Source organism: Castor canadensis, chromosome 3 (genome assembly GCF_047511655.1).
Source record: "Castor canadensis chromosome 3, mCasCan1.hap1v2, whole genome shotgun sequence".
NCBI classification, from domain to species: Eukaryota; Metazoa; Chordata; class Mammalia; order Rodentia; family Castoridae; genus Castor; species Castor canadensis.
In genome coordinates, this window is record NC_133388.1 from 168,237,264 (window position 1) to 168,260,899 (window position 23,636).

Consider the following 23,636-nt stretch of genomic DNA (forward strand, 5'->3'; position numbering starts at 1 on the left):
ATGAAGCCACACATCTATAACCAACTTGTCTTTGACAAAGGTGCTAAAAATATACGATGGAGAAAAAACAGCCCTTCAACAAAAACTGCTGGAAAAACTGGTTAGCAGCCTGCAAAAAACTGAAACTAGATCCATGTTTATCACCCTATATGAGTATTAACTTAAAATGGATCAAGGATCTTAATATCAGACCACAAACTCTAAAGTTGGTACAGGAAAGAGTAGGAAATGCTTTGGAATTAATAGGTATAGGCAAGAACTTTCTCAATGGAACCCCAGCAGCTCAGCAACTAAGAGATAGCATAAATAAATGGGACTTTATAAAACTAAAAAGCTACTGCTCAACAAAAGAAACGGTCTCTAAGCTGAAGAGACCACACACAGAGTGGGAGAAAATATTTGCCAGCTACACATCAGACAAAGGACTGATAACCAGAATATATAGGGAAATCAAAAAACTAAATTTTCCCAAAATTAACGAACCAATAAAGAAATGGGCAAGTGAACTAAACAGAACTTTCTCAAAAGAAGAAATTCAAATGGCCAAAAAACACATGAAAAAATGCTCACCATCTCTAACAATAAAGGAAATGTAAATTAAAACCACACTAAGATTCCACCTCACCCCTGTTAGAATAGCCATCATTAGCAACACCCCCAACAACAGGTGTTGGTGAGGATGTGGGGAAAAAGTAATCCTTTTACACTGCTGGGGGGAATTTAAACTAGTACAACCACTCTGGAAAAAAATTTGGAGGCTTCTTAAAAATCTAAACATAGATCTGCCATATAATCCAGCAATACCACTCTTGGGGATATACCCAAAGGAATGTGACACAGGTTACTCAAAAGGCACCTGCACACCCATGTTTATTGCAGCACTATTCACAATAGCCAACTTATGGAAACAGCCAAGATGCCCCACTATTGATGAATGGATTAAGAAAATGTGGTATTTATACACAATGGAATACTACTCAGCCATGAAGAAGAATGAAATCTTATTGTTTGCAGGTAAATTGATGGAACTGGAGAACATCATCCTGAGCGAGGTTAGCCTGGCCCAGAAGACCAAAAATCATGTGTTCTCCTTCATATGCGGACTTTAGATCAAGGGCAAACACAACAAAGGGATTGGACTTTGATCACATAATAAGGCGAGAGCACACAAAGGACATATGAAGATAGGCAAGAAACCCCAAAAAACTAAGATACCATTTGATGTCCTCAATGCAAAGGAACTAATGCAGAAACTTTAAAGTGACAGAGGTTGATAGGAGAAGGGAACCAGGAACTAGAGAAAAGGTTAGTTCGAGAAGAATTAATTTATAATGTAACACATATGTATAGGAAAGCAACGTGAGTCAACTCCCTGTATAGCTATCTTATCTCAACTAGCAAAACGCTTGGTTCTTCCTACTATTGCTTATACTGTCTCTTCAACAAAATTAGAGATTAGGGTAAAATAGTTTCTGTGAGGGGGTAGGGGGGAGAGGGAGGGGGCGGGGGGGGGAAAGGGAAGGGGCGGGGGAAAGGAAGGGGTGGGGAAAGGGGGGAGAAATGACCTAAACATTGTATGCACATATGAATAAAAGAAATAATAATAATAAAAAACAAATAGAAAACCTCCAGAATGATATTTTGTGGTGATTGAACAACTAATTCTAAAGTTTAAATGGAGAGGCAAAAGACCAAGAATAACCAGCACAACAATTAAGGAGAAAAAGCAATTGGGCAATTGACACCACTCAACTACAAGACTTACTCTAAAGCTGCAGTAATTAAGTCAATGTTACTGGCAGAAGAATAGACAAACAGATCAACAAAACAGAATGCAGACTTCAAGAGAGTCCAAGGCATATATAGTGAGCTGCTCTTTGACAAAGGAGCAAAGGCAACAAAATACAGCAGGGAGTCTTTTTTAAAAATGGTGCTGGAACAACTGGATAGTGGACAGCCACATGCAAAAAAAAAAAAAAAATCTAGACCAAAATCTACAAAAATTAGCTGAAAATTCATTTCAGTTAACAAGGATTATTATCAATCTTAGCGCTTAGAACAAGAGGGATTCAATCTTCCTCATGAAGTTAGTTATTTGCCTTATTCCTTGCAAAATGTCTACACATCAGAGTGGATGCCAGGATTTCCCTGTTTTCCTACTTTTGACATCCTGTGTACTCATACTAAATTCAAGTGTCTAGATCCTCCCTCATTCAATTTAGCAATTTTCATTGCTTTGAAGCCTAGCACAAAGTACTGATTTTCTCTTGGTTTCCCTATTGTGAATAAATGCTGCCCCCTTCTGGAACATTGGCAGAAGTATAAAAGACAGAGTGAAAGTTCTTAAAATTGGCAGATAGGGAGGGTTAGAAAGGACTTTAAATTTCACTGTTTTATTGATTGGGAATCTGACTCTTGAGAAGCTCAGCTTGCCTCTCTATACATTAGTGATAACAGGGAATGAAAGAGATAACTGGAACTTATGATTCTTTACTAGACTGGGGTTATGGGCACCAACATTCTTTTTATTGCTCTTATGTATGTATTTATCTACATATTTTCCCTTCACTTTTCATCATATTCATTCCATGCTTTCTTCTGTTCCTTATTTCCTACTGTATGTCACAATGATAGACAGGATTGTCTTGAGGACCCAAAGCAAGCTAAAAGCTATCTCAAGCAATGTCTCTGTGTACCTGTGTGTCTTCTAAATTTTTTTCTATATGGCTACCTAATATAGTCTATAGATTTCTGGGTAAGAGGATTTAAAAGAACACTATTTATGAATTTAGGTCTGTAGCAATAGATCTAACATTATCCATTATATTCTCAATTCAATCATTTGATAAACATTTGTTGACCACTTACTATGTGTTAAATGTTGTGTATACAAAACCAGAGAAGATCTGATCTCTGTTCTCCTGATGTTGTCATTTATTGGAGAAGATAAGAGGAATAATTAGAGGCAGCAGTGTGATAAGGACCCTCCACGAAGGACCTTTGGCGCATGGAAGAAGACACTTAATTCGGTCTGAAGGAGAGAGGGAGGCTGCCCAGAGGAGGTGGTGTCTTACCTTCCAGGCTTTTGCTGTTGCTTGTAAAATAACAGGGAGAACAAATGTCAAACTGTAAGTAAAGCTTCATAACATTGCTATTCAATTCTTCACTCTTGAATGTCCTGAGATTTGAAAATATTCAAGTGAAAATATCTATTCAGTGATCACTGAAATTCAAGGATATAAACATCTAATATAGTGCACAAAATAAGATCTTACATGTCAAATAAATCATCCAGAAATATCACAACTGGTAAAATTGCCATTGTACCTAATTTTCTTTCCATGTACTTCTGTAATTGATATTCACATATTTATATAGCTTAAATAAGTTCCATGGCTTTCATAGCCTTTTGCTTTACTAAGGATCTGTGTTAACTTGAGATTAGTAAACTTGGTAGGGTGTCTAATAAAAAGAAAGCCAAAATGAAACTGGATAATGACCTAAAAGTGAGATGGAAATCAAACTTGATGCTTGCAAACTATTCTGAGAATGGAAGCCATTTATCTGTGTTGATGATGCCTTGAAGTCTGTTTTAGTGTACTGTGGTGGGATGCAAATTTAATTAAGAGAAAAATTTAACTAAGAGAAGAGAGGTAGTTGATTCCTGGATGGATTTGGGGCAAGTCATTTAATCCCCAAAACTCAGATATATAATGCTCCTATGAACCAATCAGAAAAAGGTGCTCCCTTTGGGGGATTACAGTCCCACAGGCATTAGGCTTGGTGAAAAGAATGTGGAATGAACCTCACCCTCTGTGGCTCCTTAGTCTGGTCTTCTTGTGAATAACTTGCCCAGCTATATGCAGATATCACGACTAGATACCTTAACAGAAAAGTGGAGCTCATGGTGGTTTTATGTACTTCACAGGTGGCTGCATTGATCTCGTAAAAATAAAATAAATAGAAACACAATAAAATAGCACATGCATACATAAGCTATGGTACATGCAACCAAATGCTCCATGTTTGGAAAAGGGGGCTCAGAGAGTGCTATGTCAATGACCACAAGACACTCTCATAAGAGATGCTTGTAAGAGGAGAACTTGTAGTTGCTGATTAGATACCTGCTATAACTGTCATTCAGAACGGCCTGAAGATGTTCATATTCTGTGGTGCACAGCAATGCTGATTTCTTGGATGCTTTCTCTTATTTGTACCAGATTTTCAAATAGCAAAGCCACAGCCTGTTCAGAAAATTATGAATTTTGTTGCCTAAATTCAGAGATCACTGATGACAAAAGATATGCTGACAGCTGATGGCAGCAGGTGCTGGGAGCTATCATTACTTCATTAAGCACACCAGAGACACAAGCTGAGCTAGGGCTGGGGTCTCTCTTTTATATTCATTCACTTCCCAAATACTTGCTGTTTCTTCTAGGAGAGTTAGCTCAACATGTATCTGTTTCAAAATGTTTCTAATAACTAGATTTTAAGTTTCACAGTTCAGTTTGATCCAGGAAAAATTCAAATTACTGATGCAAAGCAATTAAATTTTCAACTCTTCCTTAGAACAAAGCCAGAGGATGTATTTTGATTTTGCACTCCACACACCCAAACATGTCATGTGTATGACAATATTAGGATCTTTGAACTTGTGGTGTGACTGTTTGGCATGCTCTTCTCTGTAGCCATATGAATAATGCTTCACCTTGTTTAAATTCTGTGGTTTGGTTGAATGACGTTGATGTACTATAAATATTCATTATATTGAGACAAACATTGAAGGTGGTGGAAATCATTGACCTTTCAGGTTATTTTAGACCTAGTATTTTTTTTTGAAAATTATTTTAAAGTATCTCTCTGTAATTATACCTTCTGCTTAAGACTAATGTTCATTTTATTATTACTAAGTACTTTTTAAATAGGAATTTTAATTTTTCCAAGGTTTTATGCTCACTAATAATCTGTTGGACAACCATCTCCCATGGTTGAAATTAAATTCTAAAGTCACCAGGTGTTTGTGTGTGTTTGTGTGTGTTTGTGTGTGTGCGCGCACGCATGCATACGCATTGGTGCACCCACATGCATAAAGAAGAATGCCTAAAATTCTTGTTGATATCAGGGCACTGAGATAGAAGTGTAAAAGGAAAAAAAGGCATGGGTTACTCAGACTTTTGTTGCTATGACAAATACCCAAGAGATACAATTTAAGAGGAAGAAAGATTTAGTTTGACTTACAGTTTCAGAGGTTTCAGTCCACTATCACCTGGACCCATTGTTTTGGGCCTGAGGCAAGTCAGACTATCATGGTGGTGGAAGAATGAGGATGCTGCCTGCCTCATGACAGCCAAGAAGCAAAGCAGAACAGACAGGAAGGGGCCAGATGAGATATGTCCTTCAAAGACACACTACCAATGACTTACTTTCCTCAATTAGGCTTCATCTCCTAAAAGCCCATTCAGTATGGACTCGTTAATGGGGTAACACATTGATGAAGTTAGTGCCATCATAATCCAGTCACCATTCAATAACTGGACCTACAAGCTGGGGATGAAGCCTTCAGTGCATGAAGGCCACTTTGCACACAAATCATAAGAAAGTACATGGGTAGTAGATGAACAGAGAGTGAACACAGTCTAAAGGATTTGGCAGCCATTTTTCTTGTAGCCTTGAACTACTACTTTCTCATTACCTCCTATCAATTAGCTCCTGATCCCAACCCTTTCTAAAGAAATCTTCAAAACTACTTAGACTGGAAAAATCATAGTGTGAGTCACATTTTAAAAAGCAAAACATATAAAATGTGACAACTTTAATCATGGGTAAGATATTTAATAAATGTAGAAAGTAATCATATTTTGAAAAAACTGTAACACATAATAAAGATAACAAATCACCAAACACATTTATATAATAAATGTTACAGCATAAAAATTGATAAAGAGCAAAAGAAAAGACAAAAAAACAAGTAAAATGGGTATAGGCACATTCTACAAGGGAGATTTTATAACCCTTTAGCTTTGAGAAACAAAAAATTATAACATTGAATGCTTAAATAATTATTAAGACAAATTTATAAGTATATCTCAAACTTTAACATATATATACATTACAAATAAGTTCTGGGAGAGAAATAAAGGAGGAAGACAGATATAGAGTGTGTGAGTGGGAAGAGAGACTTGCAAGTTTAAATGCAATAATCAGGATGGCTTTATTCAGAAGATGACATTGGGGCAGAGACTTGAATTAGTGAGGAGATGCCATGTGAGAACTTAGAGGAGGTCTGTAGGTAGAGAGATTAGGACACTGAGAAATACACCTTAGAAACATGCTTGTGTAGTAGCATTGAGTGAATGAGAGACAAAGAAGGGGATCCAGGTTGTGTAAGACCTCTGGGGCCATTTTAAGGACTTTGGGGTGACATGGGGGAAATGGAGGTTTCTACTGGTATGATCTGATTTGGGTTTTGGTTTCTTCTGGCAGCTATACTGTAAGTAGATGAAAGAAGGGGGCACAGTTAGTGTTAATATACAGTGTATCAATACAGCATGCGAATATACTTTGAATAAATCAATATACATACATCAGCGTGTGCTCACAATTTATTGCCTACAGTGGCACATAATTGAAAACACCTGAAAACCACTATTTACTGCAAGAAAACCACCACTGATTCCAGTAACTGGTATTACTTGGGAAGAAGGTGTATTCTGCTGATGTTCTATCAGCTCAAAGAGCTGATTAGTGATAACATCTGCTACAAGCAAAACAGCTCTGATGTGCTAGGATGTCTACAACAAGAGAGAGGAATGTGGATGGGATTAAGTCCTTACTGTGCAGGGAGCTCTGTGTAAAGACTTGAAGCTGAAATGTTAGTATTGCATAATTCAGTTGATGTTGTTCTTTACTCTTATGGACTTTTAAAACAATATTGAAATGATCAACAGGTCAACATTTATGTATGATGTTCAAAATGTGGTAAAAAATGAAGATGCACAGTTTTCATTCTTATTTGCACACACTTGCATATCACATAGTTTATATTCATTTTAGATAATCCAACAATAAACAAATAAAAACAGAGATAATGAATGAAAGACACCCATTACGTAATACTACAAAAATAGCTATCAATAACATTTTGCATATGTATATTTATGTCCTTGTAGTCATATCTGCAAAGTGTCCAAATAAAAATTACATAAATTATTGACGTGTATTTTGAAAATACATTAGATTATAGATAAGCAGTTTTGTTTGCTTACTTTAAGTTTGTCCTATCTTGGGGGAGGATTGATTATTCTGGCTACTACAAATGGATAAATGAAAGGAGCTCTTCGTGAGTTTTGCCTATTTTACAAGACTTTCATGCTTGCTCCAAAATGGCTTTTTATGGTGGACACCTTGAACACAGGACTACTAGGACTAAACACTGAACAGCACTGTACCAAGAAAAGCTCACTCAATTGTAGTGGAAAGAGTATAGTCTTGGAAATCAGTAGGATTTGGGTTTAAATTCCAAGGTTTTCAATTCTTGTTCTGTGACCTTGGACAAATTCATTTACTCTCTATCTTCAAGGTCTCTATTTCAATAATCAGGTTGTAATTCTTACTTTGTGGGTTATTTTGAGGACTAAAGACATAATGTAAGTTAAAAATGCCTAGATAGCACCTGGCACAAACAACATATGATGATAGTTTATGCCTCACCCAGAAACCTTGGCTTCCATTACACTATACAAAGAACATGCTTTATTTATTCCTGATGCTTATGTTGTTGGTTTTTCTACACTGGAACCATTCATCCTCATATTACTAACATGGCTAAGAGCACATTTTAATGGAGGTTAAGAATTGTGGAGTCATAGGTCTGAGTTCTCATGTCACTATATTACAGCTGGGTGAGATCAGGCCACTTATCTACTCTTCAGTGTTATGACCTTCTAAACAAGGAGAGAAATAGTATCTACCTACATTATGGTGAGGTTTTGAAGATAAGAGAGGTGCAAGTAACGTGCTCCTTGCAGGGCCCAGCACAACACAACACATCCCTTTCCTGTGTTGTCAGTTCTGTGATGCAATGAGTTCTTTTGACCACTAGAGGGAGCTCCATGTGAGTGAGGATTCTGCAAAGCGAATAAATTATTTGGTGTTTCTTCCCTTGGATTCTGTTTTTAGCAAGACTGATTAAAGAGTGATTTAAATTGCACAGATTTGCTGCCATGTGACATTATATATATATTTGTTAAATTTTAGAGCAGAACATTAATTTAGGTTCAGTCTGTGTTAGCAATAACTTGAATTATTTCACAAAATAATTTCTTAATGTCCTTGGCAAGATCAGAAAATAATCTCACACACCACAGTAACCTTCAGTGGCTGGCCAGTTTGTAAATCCCACAACTTATGAAATGTATTTTTGGTGTGTGTGTGTATATATATATATATATATATATATATATATGAATATGAATGTGATTACCCCTAAAATAGACAAGGCAGCAATCATTTTGAATCTTTCAAACCATAACCTTTCAAAGAAATTAATTCTTCCTGTGACAAAGATTGCTGAGGCAATAAGATATAAATGGCTTTCACAGGAGCAAATCCAAGTGGAAGAAAGTAACAATTAACATCAATGCTCTGGACAACCTAGAGTAACCCTAAGTTTATTTTCAGCTTAGTGAAAAAAATGAAAATGTGTGATAAGAAAGATGTCATACTTAACACTCAAAGCCAGGATCCAATATTAATAAGTAAAAAATAGCAACCACTAAAGGAAGAGACTGATGTGAAATTTACTCCCCACAAAGAAAGAAAAAGATGAAGCAGTTTTAAAATGTGTCTCTGGCTGGCAGTGTAGCTCAAGAGGCAGAACACTTGCCTAGCAAGTGAGAGACCCGAAGTTCAAATGCCAGTACCACCAAAAAAATGTGTTTCTCCTAAACAACTATTGAAGTCAATTTTTAAAGCAATTGTATATGAACTGTTTTCTAAAGTGGAAGAAGAAAGGAAATTCTTATTTTAGCCACAGAGAAACTTTCACCATGAACTTACACTTGCAATGGTCTTATTAGTTAATAAGATCTTTAGCATGATGAAGTATGGTGCTGAGTTCGAGTCCTGTGCAGCCTCTTGAATCACTTACCCTTTCCCTAACGTGTCATGGGTGATTGTTTTCAGTGAATGCTCCGTTCTTTCAACCCTTGGTTTCTGCCAAACTTCTCCTTAGGCTTTGAGCAGAGTTCAAGTAGTCTATCTTTTCAATAATACTCCCCAAACAAATTTTCTAACCATCTCCCACTCCATGCAGTTGTTTATTTCCAAAATAAATTAACTGATGTATCCCCAAACACATGTCACATTCTAGTTTAGTTGTTGGTTTCATACCTGAAATCTAAACTGTGTGTGCTTAGTCATTGTGTATTATTTGCCTCAGTATCCTCTGATGGGTGTAAAACAGCACAGATCTTAGATAAATGTTATGAAAATTAAGTTGGGACTTCATAGAGTGAGGGATCCATGGTGCCATGTGTCCACAGGCATCTTTAAGTTTGTGAGATGAGGTCGGTAATGGTGACGATAATGATTAAAGTACATAGGGAGCATCATTCATAAAACAAAGAGGCCAATGTATCCTTACTGCTCTTTCCAGAAATAGTTACTTATTATTCTAAGCAAATCCATTAAAATGAGTTCACTGATGTTTTAAGAAAAAGAAGAAAAATTTAAATTACTTATATGTTCCTAGACTAATGCTCCTCACTAGGCATTGCTATGGTGTAGATGTTGTTTATTCTCCCAAAGGTTCATGTGTTAGGAGCTCAACTCTCAGGGTGTTGGAATCTTTAAGAGGTGGAGCCTAATAGTGAGTGCTTAGGTCCCTGGGGGGTGTGGCCTCAGAAAGGACTAAGGAATTTCTCATGGGAGCCTGGCTAGTTAGTTCTCTCTAGAGGATTTCTATAAAAGCCTGGGCCTTGGCTCCTCCACTGCCTCTCTCTGTCTCTTCCTGTAAGGACTTGGGATTCATCTTCCTGCCATATGGCATGGAGTCCTTGTCATAGTCTCTGCTGTGCTGGTTGGAATTTCACCCTCCAGAACTTCATAAGTATCCTGCATCAGTTGTTTTCTTACAGCAATGAAAAGGTAGTTAATAAAGGAATACTCATAAAAAGTCTTAGGTACAGAGAGAAAAAACACCTTCATGGTATATTTTGAGGTGAAATGGACAGACTCGAATGGCTAAAGCTTCCACTTATCTCCTTACATTTACTCTCCAGATTCCACATAGAAGCCAAAGTGGTGTTATTTTTTTTAAGAACACAAAAGAGCATATAATTTACCAGTTAATTTCCTCTAAAGGCTTCTAGACCAATAAGAAAATCAGACTGTTAATGCTGGCCTTTACCAACCACTTTGGTCATTCTCATCATGTTCACCTTCATTCTCAAGTGACAGCCACATTCTCCTTTCTTCTTTCAGTCCCACTTCCAATCTTTGAAGAGCCTGCCCTCATGAGCTACTTTTCTCTTACTTCTTCAAGAGACTTTTTAACAGTAAAGATGCTTCTTTAACCTTTTGTTATTGCATAATCTACATATCTCTTCAGTCCTTTCTAGTACATCATCTTGCTTTATCTTTTTATAGCACTTAGCCCTAACTGACCTTTCTTTTCTACATGTCTTTTTGTCCCTCTCCATTAAATGGTGCAATTCCCAAGAACAGCCATCATGTTCACCTGTGTCCCAGACCCCCTTAAAAAGCAAATGGGAGCTCAAAGCAGTTCTTAATTAAATGAACAGATATACACTTATATATAAACACACACATACATAATACACACACATATATATACCAAAAGGATAAAATTCCTCTTAGTCTTTTCCCTGATATGCTTTCAAAACATTTCCTGAGGAAGATGAAGTGAAGAACACACTTAGCTAAATTAAATACTTAGAAAATTAGTAGAATCTGTATCTTGAATGTTGAAAATAATCCAAAGCCATGTGTGTAGATTCTTCTGCAACCAAATGGGTATATGGTTTAGCAACTCTGTTAAGGAATTTTGCTGAAAATGGGGTCAAAAGAAAGTTAAAGAGGTTACTCATTTACTCATTTATTTTTGAGACAGAGTCTCACTATGCAGCCCACACTGATCTCAAATTCAAAATCCTCCTGCCTTAGCCTCCATGTGCTGGAATTACAAGTGTCCACACCTCACTGGCTTGACATTTTCTTTTTTAGATGGAAGAAATGATTACATATCTTTAAGAAATGATGCAGTAGCAAGGAAAGGGTTAATCAGGATAGGTATTATAGAACTTTGAGATTTTGTTTTCAAGTCTTTGATGCTATAAATTACTCAAAGAAGAAGACATTGATCATAGTAGATATTAATATGTAATTAATGGCACAAACAGGGTGAGGCTGTTGGATAATTAAGAAGGAAGGGAGAGTCAGACACCAGTGGCTTATGCCTGTAATCCTTGCTACTCGGGAAGCAGAGATCAGGAGGACAGTGGTTTAAAGCCAGCCTGGGCAATAGTTCACAACATGCTGTCTCAACAAAACCCATCACAAGAGAGGGCTAGTGGGGTGGCTCAAGGTGGAGAGCTTAAGTTCAAACCCCAGTACTGAAGTAAAAAGAAGGAAGGGAGCAGAAAAGGATTTTGGCATGCCATGTGAGAATTCAGCAAGGAAAAAATGCACCTGGATGACTGTGAAGTATAATGCATAATATCATATATAATATGTAAATATATAATGTACAGCTTATTACGTATAACATAAACAGCACTGCATAATAGTGGACACACTGAACCATATTGACTGGATCTTCTTAATGGGGCTCCAATAGTGAGACCCTGCAAATAATCCCCTTGCTACCTAGGTTTCTTCATTTTTAAAAGGATAAGAAGTTACATAACCATCTGTAAGACCTTGAACAGGTCTGAAAGCTATAACTAATGGGAAGTAGAATACACCGGAAATAGGAGCAAAGTACAAATGAGATCAGCGAAGTCTCATTCACTTCCAGCTGCTGCCTGGATGGCTGCATGTGTCACTTGGGAAGTGCATTAGCTCTCCTAAAGCAGAGTAAATTAATTAACGAATAGCATTGACAGGCCATGGCTAGCAATCAGATTGAAAAACAGTGCCTGGTGAAAGTATACATTCTGCAGATGGAAGGGCCTAAAATGATTTGATGTAGCATCTTCCAAGCTATGAAATGAAAATTTTATGCAATGGTAGTAAATGTGTGACAAATGAGTTCTATTATCAAGTAAATGTGGAAAACATTACACTCTTCATTTGATTGAGAGATCCCCAAATCTTACCAGTATGATAAAGTTATTGAGAAATCATCAATAAAACTCTGCTGAGTTTGAACATGCATTTCACTTATTCAACAGACAGTAAGTTCCTACTGTGTGTCAGGCTCTGTCCCAATTGTTTAGGATATAGCAATGCTGAAAAAGAATCATTTGTGCTGGGCTTACACATTGGAGGATTTGAAATGAGGAATAAACAGTAAACATAAAATAGCTAGCATAAAATATGACACAAAATGATAAATTATATGACAAAAATTAGAGGAGTTTGTGCAGAGTGGGAACTGGCTTTTCTCAGGATCACACTGGTAGTCAAAAGGGGCTTCCTTGAGAAATTGACACTTGCACAAAAACTTGAGGGAGGGAAAGGAATCCTACAAGTACATGCTTGGAGAGATAACACTTCAGGGAGAGGGAACAAGCAATACTAAGGCAAGAGCAAGCCCAAAGCTCAACTAACAGCAAAGGGGTCATGGTGGCTGAAATCAAGTCAACCATCAGGACTGTCCCAGGACAGCACAGGAGAGAAAACTTATGAAGCTTTCTGTGGACAATTTAAGTCTTTTGATTGAAATAAGGAGCCACTGCAAGGTGTTGAACAGGGAAATAATGATCTGTATTTGAATTCCAGAAAGAAATAAGAATAGACCACTCAATAGCAAGGACAGAGCAATGCTGGAAGTATCGCAATACCTGACTTCAAACTGTACTACAGAGCCATAGCAATAAAAACAACATGGTACTGGCACAAAAACAGATGTGAAGACCAGTGGAACAGAATAGAGGACCCTGATATGAATCCACACAGCTATGCGCACCTTATTTTTGACAAAGGTGCCAAAAGCATAAGATGGAGAATATACAGCCTCTTCAACAAATGTTGCTGGAAAAAGTGGTTATCTACCTGCAGAAAACTGAAACTAGATCCATGCCTATCATCCTGTACTAGTATCAACTCAAAGTGGATTAAGGACCTCAATATCAGACCCAAAACCTTACAGTTAGTACAGAAAAGAGCAGGGAATACTCTGGAAGCAATAGGTATAGGCAAGAACTTCAATAGTAGAACTCCAGCAGCCCAGCAACTAAGAGAAAGGATGGGCAAATGGGACTACATGAAATTAAAAAGCTTCTGCACAACAAAAGAAATGGTCTCTAAACTGAACAGACCACCCACAGAGTGAGAGAAAATATTCCCTGCCTATACATCAGACAAAGGACTGGTAACCAAAATATACAGGGAACTCAAAAATCTAAATTCCACCAAAATCAATGAACCAATAAAGAAGTGGGCAACTGAACTAGCTAGAATATTTTCAAAGGAAGAAATCCAAATGGCCAAAAGCACATGAAAAAATGCTCACCATCCATGGCTATGAAGGAAATGCAAATCAAAACCACCCTATGATTCCACCTCACTCCTTTTAGAATGGCTACCATCAAAAACTCCACCAACAACAAATGTTGGAGAGGATGCGGGGGAAAAGGAACCCTCATACACTGCTGGTGGGAATGTAAGCTAGTGCAACCACTTTGGAAAACAATATGGAGGCTTCTTAAAAAACTAAACGTAGATCTGCCATATTATACAGCAATCCTACTCCTAGGGATATACTCAAAAGAATGCGACTCAGGTTATTCCATAGGCACTTGCACACCCATGTTTATTGCAGCACTATTCACAATAGCCAAGTTATGGAAACAGCCAAGATGCCCCACTACTGATTAAGAAAATGTGGTATTTATACACAATGGAATTTTATTCAGTCATGAAGAAGAATGAAATCTTGTCATTCGCAAGTAAATGGATGGAACTGGAGAACATCATCTTAAGCAAAGGTAGCCAGGCTCAGAAGGCCAAAAGTCATATGTTTTCCCTCACACGTGGACTTTAGATCTAAAACAAATGCAGTAATATTGTGCATGGGTCACCTGGTAAGGGGAGAAGGCATACAGGAGGCATAGGGAAAGGTAGGAAACTCAAAACTTGAAAGTGTTTGCTTTGCCCATTGAAAAGGAGTAAATAAAGTAATCTCAAACTGACAGAGGCCATTATGGGAAGGTGACTAGGAAGTAGTGAAAAAGTCAGGTAAAGATGAATTAATTTGGGTTGTAATACACATGTGCATGGAAGCAATGCTAGGAATCTCTCTGTATAGCTATCTTTATCTCAAACTAGCAAAAATGCTATGTCTTTCTTATTATCGCTTGTGTCTTCTCTTCAACAAAATTGGAGAAGAGGGCAGAACAGGTTCTGCCTGGAAGCAAGTGGCGTGGGGGGAGAGACTGAGGGTGGGGGCAGGGGGGAGAGGTGGCCCGAACAATGCATACACATATGAATAAATGTATAAACAATTAAAAAATAGCAAGGACAGAAGCAAAGAAACTTATTAGGGTTACATTGCAGTAATCCAAGTGAGAGATATTCGTGATCTTGTCTGGAGGACAGTAGTGGGATGGTGAAAAGGAGGGAAATTTTGGGATACCGAGACAAGTGCATTCTCAGATAGGATATTGGACGGGAGAGAGAGAGCAGTGATGAAGATATCTTCTATGCATTTGGTTCCAGGAACTGAAAGGATGATGTTTCTGTCAGTGAGATAAGGCAGGCATATGTGGAGAGAGCATTTGTGGAGAATAGAGCAAGAATTTAGTTTTGGGGTTTCAATCTTAAATTAGCATAAAAGAGGAGCTGCTAGGAAGGCAATTTGCTGTATGAGTCAGAAGTTCAGAAGGAAGATCTAAACTGGAAATACAGTTTTCATTTGGGAAACAAGTTTGGGAAACAAACGAGACATTAATTGTACTTGAAGAGATCATCAAGATTGCGTTGATAGAAATAGCAATAAACCAAGAATGATCTTTGGAGGCTCCAATATCAAAGAGACTATAGAGAAGGGGAGAAACCAACAAAGGATACCGAGGAGAGTCCAATAAGATGAGAACTAAGCCAGGGGAATGTGGTGGCCTAGCATACAAATGACACTATGACCAGCGGGTAGGAGCAACAATTGTGTCAAATGCTGCTGACAAGTCAAGTAGTGTGAGGACTGAGAATTAGACATTGGAGTTAGCAACGTGAAATCACTGGTGACCTCGAAAAGGGCGATCTTAGAGGAGCTGGAGAGTCAAACCCCAAGGAAGCCGGATTGGGAGAGAATGAGAAGACGGTAATAACTAGGGACGATGGGAACAGGGACCCTTCCAAGGAGTTTTGCTGCAATTGGGATCAAAGAAAGGCTGGAAAGAAAGTAGGGCCCAAGGTGCTTTTTTCTTCTAAGATATAATAAATAAATATGTCATATACTTGTATGGTTAAGATAATGATACAGAAGGGAATGAAAAAATGGACAATGTAAGAAAGGCAGGAGAAAGCATTTTTTGTAGGCACAAGTGAGACTGTAGATATGAGCTTTTGCCTAGAAGGTTTTATATATCAGCATGAATAGTTTGTTTCTGGCCTCTGTAGGAAGGTAGAGTTTGTGGGGATAGACATTGGTAGGTAAGCAGGAAGGGAGGTAGGAGTGTACAAAGTCTTCCCACATACAATTCTTTGCTCTTCCTCCCTCCCCAATTGCAACTCAATATTTACTAATGGATTCTGCTTTATCTGTAAACTGTAGAACACTGGAAAACTGACTTCTTGCCACTCTTTCACTTCAGCAAGAAATAAACTACATCCTGAGAAGCTAGTCCTAGCTTTTGATAGAAAAACTAGCTGAGTAGTATGTGATTTAATAACTTCCAATTCTCTACCTATAATCATCGATATAACCTGCACTGATGTCATAATGCACAAGCCTGATACATACAGACTCTCAGTAAATACTTGCTGTCCCCAGTCCTGCCAAAAATAAATATATAAATATTTGTTTAATAAATATATTAATAAGCCATGTGTTTCTCTAAACAAAACAGAAAGCAAATATACAGCAAATAACTTATTTTGAATTATATTAAGAACAATTAAACTTTTAATTTAAGTCCAAAATTATTTAGACATGAGATTTTAAAAATCACTGCATCACTGGATTAATTTTCTTTTACTGCTCTAACAAATTACTAAAACTTTAGCAGCTTAAAATAAGACCTTTTTACTATTTCACAGTTTGTTTGGGTCAGAAGTTTGACAAATCTCACTGGGCTACAATTAGGCTGTCAACAGGGCTTGTTCTTTGCTGAAGGCTCTGAAGAAGAAACCTCTCCCGAGCTTGTTCAGGTTGTGGCTTAATTAGGTTGCTTGTGGTTTTAGGACTGAAGTTCCTTTCCTTTCTGGCTGTCAGCCAAGGAGTAATCTATGCTTGCAGAGGCTGCCCACATTCTGTCTTCATGCTTTACTTGTTATCCCTTCACTAATTGTGGCTCAAGTCCCTCTCATACTTTCAATCTCTCTGACTTGGTCAAATAACTTATTAGCTATTTGGGGTCATGTGATTAGATTTGGCTAATGTAGATAATCCAGCGACATTGTCTAATTATATTAATCCTTTGCTGTAATTTTTTCATAAATGCTAGGGATTAAGGTATAGACATTTCTAGGGAGGCCATTCTACCTACCAAAATATTTCATCTAAAAGACTCAAGGCACTTTTTATAAAAGGTATTCTTGTAAAATTATGCTTAGTACATGATACAACTATTATGGATATTAATAATGTTAGAGATAGTATCATCCCATTTAGGGAATCAAGAAGTTGGGCAAAATTATAATTTCCTGAACTGATTTCCTAAGTATCATCTCTTCCTTTCTTTTGTCTTTCCTTCCCTTTGCTTTCTTTCTTTTTCTTCTCATTCCAATCTACTCAGTTCCAGAAACTATAGTTAAACAACCTTGCAGACACCATGCTAGATGCAATGGATATAAAATGGGAGTGATTTTATAGCTCATAAGGAGCTCATAGCTTAGTTGGATAAATCTCACAAGCATATGCAACAATAGACTGGGTGTTAATGAGCAAAAATACTGAGTTAGAACTGCTTGGAGTTACCATACATACCTGATCATCCCTAATAATAAACTGTACCACAGGAATTACTCCAAAATAACTAGATTTTCCAAGAACCCCCTTTGAAAAAATTTTCTCCCTCACCTTATCTTCAACTGCCTGACATAAAACCTTTGTGGGCATTGCCTTGTGACTAAAAGTGGAAAACATTTCCAAGTTGGCACAAACCTGCTTGTGTTTCTATAACCTATCCCAACAAGGTCAAGTAAAAACCTATAAAAATAAAAGTTCCTCATCATGATCCATAGAGTGCGGGTGGGGAGTAGAGCTTTGGCCGGCTCAGCCAGGGGCTGCACCTATGTCTAAATCCTCTGAGATACTCTCTGCTGACTTTGGCAGTTGTTCTCACTCTGGGTGGTAGAAGGCTGCTGAAGCATTCATTGGCAGGGCTCTGGCTGTTTAAACAGTAGCAATTTGTTATGCAAACCCTGGTACTGTCTTCCACAGACAAAGATTTAGTCTTTTATCAACACAAGGAAGACAACCAGTTGCATCATTGCCTTCCATTGTACTTTTGGGTAACAATATTTCAGACAAAATATGGCTTCCTTTGACCAAATAAAGTTGTTTTGAAATAGTTGAGCATCCAAAAACATGTCAGTCAGAGGCCTTGGACAGGGTCCTAGAGATTCCTTGTTGCATATGTGTTAACTATTCAGCTTTTGGAAATAGGGTAGATTTAGAGGGTCCTAGGTGTGAGAAGAGATGATATATTATCAACTCATAGAAAAATATTTAGATACTTTAACAATTTTTATGGTCATATTGGTCATGGCAAGCACCAGTTCCGAGAAAGAGTGTATTTGTGAATTTACTGTTCAGTTGGCCATGAGTCAAATCTGTGTGTTGTTTATTTATTTTGACCTATTCACTCTAAAACTTCATCCCAGAGCAGTTTTTATTTCCAAATATACTTCTTTAGGATTCCCTGGTGAGCTTTATGTTTTGTTTCATTGGTTTTAAAAATTACTTAAAACAGAAGTTGGTCACTGGTTGCTCGTGCCTGTAATGGTAGCTACTCAGGAAGCAAAGATCAGGAGGATCGTGGTTTGAAGCCAATCCGGGGAAATAGCTCATGAGACCCCACCTTGAAAAAACACAAAACACAGATGGTGGCAGAGTGATTCAAGTGGTAGAGTGCCTGCCTAGCAATTGTGAAGCCCTGAGTTCAAATCACCAAAAAAAAAAAAAAAGACTGATATGCACAAAAATTCAAAATACATTCTGAGCTAGGAAATGAAAACTTAAATCTCCTGCCTTATAGTTCTACCTATAGAATCCTACCAGGGAAGAACTCACTTTTGAATTTTATTGAGTCATTTGTTCTTCCTGTGGTCACTTTTATAACTAAGCACAGTAGTTGTATATCTATAATTTGGAACAACTTTGAATAGTGCTTATTTAATTGTGGGACATTTTAGACATATACAGTTCACCCCTCCCACACCTTGCTAGAATCTGATTCAGTAGATGTAAGTTGGGTTTGGGAATCTGAACTTTTAAAAGTTCTGATGTGACTATTTTGCTCAGCCAGAGTTAGAAATAATGTTCCAGGTAAGAGGATATCTATAACATAATCGTGTGTCATTATAAAGTCTTTACTGGACGAGCATGGCCATGCTTGACATTTTGGACCCTAATTAATGGTAGAATTTTACAACGTACAATTTCTTTTAACTCTGAAAACATCTTACCATGTTTTCTTTACTCTTTCCTATTTTCACCCCTCCAGGAACTTATTTGCCTTATTATAAACTTTTGTTTATGTCGTAGAGTTTTATGTGTTAGCTTTGTATTCCATGCTTTTCTATCCAGATTTAGGAAGTTGAAGGAATTGCTGTCACATCATTGTTCAAAGATAATGGACACAGGAAAGTCATTAAAATTGTACATAGCTAAGTTATCAAAACAGATGACTGGAATTTTCTGGGAAAATATATACATGTTCTTAATAGTTAGAAACTTACTATATTGATTTGACATAGCAATTTATATTTAGCAAAACTTACTCATCACACTGAGGAGCATAAACTCTCTGTTTATTTCTGCCTGCCAAATTGTTTGATGCAGCTCCAGTTGTTTATAGTAAGGATGGTGCTGAGCTCTCAAATGAAGACTTCTGTAGGGCACGCTGTCACTGGGAGGATTAGGTGAGAGAGAGCACAAAATTCACACAGAACAGGACATGACATCTGTCAGAATCTCTGTGTTAAGAATTTTCTGCCCTTATGCCTAGTCACCTCAGCATTACCAATACTAGCACAGGTAGCCAGACCTTTTGTATTCTGATATGCAGAAATGTTCTTAGTCGTATCATGTCTCAATATTTTCTCAAGTTTGGAGTGTTGTTTTGTAGAGATCTTAAGTTTTATCATTATTTCTTATTAGAAGAATTTCTGAGTTTTCACAAAAGAATCCATAGTGTAGCCATTTATAATAGCATTGAAACCATAAAATATTAAAAGATTCATTTAACAAAAGTTACATAATACTACCTTGCTGAAACTTCCCCAACAGAACTGAGGGAAATTTTAAGATTTATTAAGTAGATAGAAATACCATATTTATTAACTGGAAAATTCAATATTGTTCAGCTAGCCATTTTCCCCTGATTTGTGTGTGTGTGTGTGTGTGTGTGTGTATTTGTGCAGCATAATCGTGAGTTATCTAACCTCCCTGTGAGCTTTTTAAGATATAGATAAACTGTTTATAAAATGTATTTGAACGTGCAAAGGACCTAGAATAGTCAAAAACAATCTTTAAACAAAGTTAAGGAAGTTTCCAAGTGGACTGTGGTACCTCTGGAGGGAGTTTTGTACATGGACCCTTGTTCGTGTCGGTGGGCTGGAGATAGTTCCAAGGCTGGGTAGGGATGTGTCACCCAACAACGACAAACTTCAGGCTAAGAGGAAGAGACCGCCACGACACTGGAAGAGACTACCGCTGCTGGGGCCTCTCCAGGGGCCCCTCTTAAGAAGAAAAAGAATTGATAGCCCAGACCCCAGAGGCCAAAGAACAGTTGTATATCAAAGAAATCTCGGATCTCCATGAAGCCATGTCCTAAGGAAGGCACAAGAACCAAAGAGCCAGAGCAGAGCTTGTTGGGGCTAATGGCCTTTGTCTTGCCCCAGGCCCAGGACCCAGTCCCAGGCCCCACCCCTATCCCGTGGAGGTGGCTCGGAAGCTCCATATTGACAAATGCAAAAAGCTCCCATATTCTAAATCTAAAACCAAAAGCAAATTCGAGGTAGCTAAAGTGGAGGAAGAAGAAGCAAGTGTCAGAGCTGCTGGTTCTGAGTTGCTACTTGCTGAGGAACTTGGGTTTCTGGAACTTGGGGAGGCTGGGGCAGACACAGCAAAGACACGCCAGGCTGACATTGTGGAGGCTGTGGACATTGCAAGTGCCGCTATGCACTTTGACTTGAATCTACGGCAGTTTGGACCCTACAGACTGAACTACTCTTGCACTGGGAGACACTTGGCTTTTGGAGGGCCTCGGGTCATGTGGCTGCCCTCAATTGGGTGACAAAGATGCTCATGTGTGAGATCCAGGTCATGGAGGCAGTGCAGGACATGTACACTGGATGCTGCTGCTCAAAATCACTGGCTTTATATCTATGACAACCAGGGTATCCAAATCCATTGCATCCTCTGCTGTGATTGACTAACATGGCTTGAGTTCCTGTGTTTTCATTTCCTGCTGGCCACAGCTTCAGAGACAGGATTTCTGACCTATCTGGATGTGTCAGTGGGGAAGATCATGTCAGCGCTGAATGCTCATGCTTGATGGCTCAAGGTCATGTCTCAGAACCCTTACAATGCCATCATCCATCTTGGACAGAGCAATGGGACTATGTCTTTATGGAGTCCAGCCATGAAAGAACCACTGGCAAAGATTCTCTGTCACCGTGGTGGGGTCCAGGCTGTGGCAGTAGATTCTAAGGCAAGTACATAGCCACCTCTGGCTTGGATCACCAGATGAAGATCTTTGACTTGAGAGGGACATTGCCCCAGGGAGCAGGATACCTGGCCTTTTCCCAGTGGGACTGTTGGTTGCAGAAATGGGTGATGTCATCAACATATGGGCAGCCTATCCTCCCTGGAGCAGCCCCACCTCACCCGCCAGCTCTCAGGACATGTTCATGGTCTTCAGTTCTGTCCCTTTGAAGACATGCTGGGGATGGGGCACAGTGGGGGCATCACCAGAATGCTGGTACCTGCGGCTGCTGAGCCCAACTTTGATGGCTTGGAGAATAACCCATATAGGAGCTGGAAGCAGTGCCAGGAGTGGGAGGTGAAGGCTCTGCTGGAGAAGATACTTGCAGAGCTAATTTGTCTGGATTCCCTAGCCCTGGCAGAGGTAGATGTCATCTCTTTGGAGCAGGAAAAGAGAGACAGAGAAGATAGAGAGACTGGGATATGACCCTAAGGCCAAGGCTCCTTTCCAGCCAAAGCCAACACAGAAGGGCTACAGCTCCACAGCAAGCCTGGTGAAGAGGATGAGGAAGGTTATGGACAAGGAACACAGGGACAAAATATAGCAAAGTCTTGAGCAGCAGCAGCAGCAGAAGCAAGAGAAAGCCAAGCCCACCTGGGCCTGGCCATCTGTGCTGGACAGATCTGTGCACTGAGCCAGGCTCCAAGGTAGCCTGGGAACAACTTCTCCCCAAGATCACTTGTAGGGAAATGACTGCATTCACTGGGATAAGTGATAGTGTGCCTCCCCTTCCCAGCTTGGTGTGGAGAGCTTGCTCCTTGGGTAGGTCGATATTAAAGCAAGCACATGAGACTTAAAAAAAAACAAAAGCTAGAATTGTTTGATTTTAAGATGTGTTGCAAAGTTACAGTACTCAAGACAATAAGACAATGTAGCATTAGTGAAATAATAGACACATCAGTAAAAAATATGGCATGTAGAAATAGATTTACACATATATTATCAAATAATTTTAAATAAAACAGCAAAACAATTCAATCAGAAGTCTTTTTTACAAATGGTATCAGAAAGACAATATCCAAATTAAAAAAGTATTTTAAGTTCTACCTTATTCCATGCTCAAAAATTAACTTGGAATGGATGACAGGCATGCAGATAAAAGCTATAATTATAAAGCTTCTAGAATAAAGCGGGAAAATATTTCCATGAATTTGAAGTAGGCTAAGATTTCTAGGTAGGAACAGAGGAACCATAAATTAGAGTTTATCAAAATAAAAAAGATCTCATTTGGGGGGGATAAAGAACATATATTGTAGGAATGTTTGTAAATGTCACAATGTACTCCCAGTACAACTATAATACAGAAAATAAAAGAAAAAAAACAAAAAGACTTAATTTAAAAAGTCAGGTGTGGTAGTACATGCCTGTAATTCCAGTTACATGGGAGGTAGAGGTAGAAGAATCATGGTCCAAGAGCAGCCCAGGGCAAAAATGTGAGACTGTATGAAAAAAATAAGCAAAGTAAAAAGAACTGAGGCATAGCTCAAGTGGTAGACCATTGTTGTGTCCTGCATGAGCTCATCCTAGAAACTTAACTGAGGTCAATGGGGGATGCAGGAAAAGACAACAGAGAAGACCAAACATGCACAAAGTTGGGGCCAGGTAGGCTGGGCACTCAGATGGACACACACCAGCCCCTCCACCTCCAGTGAGTTTATTATATACAGTGGCAAAATGAGGTGGAGAGGCAGTTCTCGGGGGAGAGTGCATGACATTGTAATCCTTGGGAACAGGAGGGACCTATGCCCACTTTTCTCTGAACATAAACATCTTAGGAAAAACAGCTGCGCTGCGTCTTGCCCACTTCTGCATCTGAGGCTGTGCCAACTCAAGCTTACAGTTTATTGGGCATAACTATGCTTGCTCCCTTCTGTGGTTTGGAGCTGTGCCAAACTCAAACCCACAGTTTATTTGATACCTGTGCTCTTGTAGTCTGCTCTCCACATCTCCCCCTTTTTTAATTTCTTAAATGTTCCCAATGAAGCCTGTCCCCTAATCCAAGGGGTTGTCTTCTCACCGTGCAGCATTTGACTGAAAAAACAAGAAAACAGGTGAACAATACCAGGAGTACTTTAGCAAGCTGAATGGATCGAAACCCTTGAATTCATGCAGGATGGTTTTTGCAATAGTAGCTGGAGAAACAGCATTGTCATAAGCCTTTTGCATGGCCAATATTTGTTGTCTTACTAGCCATAAGTCCACAGTATCATTTGCTTTGTTCTCATGTGCTCATAAGATGAGCTTTACCTGTACAGTTATAGTCACTATATTGAGGCACCAAATGTCCTGAGGAATGACCTC

General features: G+C 38.6%; 1 pseudogene; it reads left to right on the forward strand.

The window, feature by feature from the left end:
• Positions 1–19,429: 19,429 nt before the first annotated feature.
• On the forward strand, positions 19,430–21,969 carry LOC109674625 (WD repeat-containing protein 46 pseudogene; annotated as a pseudogene).
• The last annotated feature ends 1,667 nt before the right edge of the window (positions 21,970–23,636 follow it).